At 38.9% G+C, this 2,204-nt stretch overlaps 1 pseudogene; it reads right to left on the bottom strand.

The window, feature by feature from the left end:
• Positions 1-413: 413 nt before the first annotated feature.
• On the bottom strand, positions 414-1,501 carry LOC102892651 (annotated as a pseudogene).
• Positions 1,502-2,204: the final 703 nt, after the last annotated feature.

The raw sequence follows: 2,204 nt of genomic DNA, 5'->3' as shown, positions 1-2,204 counted from the left end.
ATATATTTCTATATAATGTTCTGTATTCTACATATATTTTATATATTTTTAAAAATATATTTTGAAATATAAGATAGTATATGAAAGAACTAAGAAAAAATTATTCTTTTTATATAAGGCTAAATATTTCTCTTGCTTAACACCTGCTCCATATAAAAACAAAATGTGCTAATTATCTCTTTACAGTTCATACAAAGGTTAATTCCAATTAGTCCAGGTTGAGTATTTACACATTCTGAATTGACATTCCGATTGAGTTTTTCTGTACTTACAGTTTATTCTAAACTAGAAGTAAATTATACATATTGCTAAATCATTAAACTTCATTCATATAAGCATTTTTTAATATGAGATCATTCAATTAAATTTCTCATAAGAATATATTCATGGTAGTATATACTATATAAAAAAAATTAACCCATGAAATTAAAAGTTACCTCTGGAGTCCCAGAAAATTCTTTGCCATCAAACCAGTCAATAGCTACTTTAGCAAAAGATGAGGCATCAAATGAAACCATTGCCTTTCCCTTGGGCTTGCCTGTTTCTCTGCCTGTGTACAGATTAATCATGCACTGTCCTGTTTCCTAATTTGTCTTAATAATACCAATCTGCTTGAAGTAATCAGCCACAGACTCAATTGAAACATTCTGGCCTAGAACTTGCACAAAGATGGTGGTGTTGTCTGAATTATGTCAGAGTCATGACGTGATCCTTGGTCCCGAGGGCCACCGAATTTGTTGAAGCCACAATGGTCACTTCCACCCATGCTGCCTCTACCTCCATGGCCACCTCCAGGACCTCTGGGTTCACAGCCACCACTGTTGCGGTTGTAACCACCACCAAGCCTCGACCGAGGCCTCCTCGGTCCTGCAGGCCTCTTTCTTAGCCACTGCCGCCACCTCCACTCTGGTCCTGATTGCCATAACCGCCGCCACCGCCTCCACCGCCTCCACCGCTGCCACCACTCATGGGGGACTGATCTTCGTCCGAGTTACCGCCACCACCCCCTCTGTCATCCCTTCTGCTACTGTGATACTGGTTCTGCTGTCCGTAGCCCTGAGGAGGATTATAGAAGCTTTGCTGCTGTCCATAGTCTGTTGTTGTCCACCATAGTCAGAATGCTGACCATATTCCCACCTTGAGACTGCTCTGAGGACCGCTACCATAACTTCCCAAGGTGCTGTTAGGAGCTGGCTGCTGGCCACAGCCAGGGTAGGAGGACTGCTGCCATAAGATGATTGAGAACTCCGGCTGCCATAGCCACTCGCTGAGCCATATCCCTGGGTTGCTGGCCAAGTGCCATAGCCTGTGTTCTGGGTCTGTTCATAAGAGCCACAGATGGCTGAGTGCGGTAGCCTGAAGTATCTGCTGCCTTGCTCTAACCACTGTAACTCTGCTGTCTGTAGGGCTGATTGCTCTGCTGGGAATAGCCTTATCCCGGTTGAGTGGGGTAAGCCACATAGCTTTGGGCTGCTTGTTGGGTGGAATCGTTTGAGGCCATATCTGCACCCGCGGGCACATGCCGACTAGCAAGAAGATTCCAACACCATAGAGCACTGACGCCTCAAGGACTGGGCTTCAGCATTCTAAGAAAAAAATCATAGATGATAATCAGACTAGATTTACAGGGACCAATATAATAACAATATTAAATTCTAAAAAGCAAACAGCACTAATGCTTATACAATATTCCTTAAAAATAATAAATCGAATCTCATTAAAATTAGGTTTACATTACAATCATGTATGACACATATTATAATAAGGAGTTTCCAATAGTCCATAATTTTCCAACTCTCATAACTTTTTAATAACTTGTCTTTTTCACTTACCATCACATTTCCTATGAGAAAATGGAAATGGGAATTCACTCAATTTCAGCCTAATATATAAAAAAAAAATTGAATTAATGATTCATCCATTGCTAAGCAGAAAAAAATAGATTTCTATTTACGGTTAAATCCAGAAACTGATGTACTCATTTTTTTTTTCAACTTCATAATTTCCCTCAGAACAAAACATTCATTAATATTCCCAAAGGACATATTTATGGTAATGAATCATGTGTATGTATTTGAATATGTCTTACATGAAATTTTGTTAAATTCTAATGGTTTAATTTATATAATTAACAATAGTCGGCCCAATTCTTTTGCAAAAAAATTAAAAAATTTCTTTCTATGAGAGTTTTTAAATAGCATTCA

The sequence above is a fragment of the Pteropus alecto genome, unplaced genomic scaffold (assembly GCF_000325575.1).
Source record: "Pteropus alecto unplaced genomic scaffold, ASM32557v1 scaffold239, whole genome shotgun sequence".
Classification (NCBI taxonomy): domain Eukaryota; kingdom Metazoa; phylum Chordata; class Mammalia; order Chiroptera; family Pteropodidae; genus Pteropus; species Pteropus alecto.
This window is presented reverse-complemented; position numbering and strand designations above follow the sequence as displayed.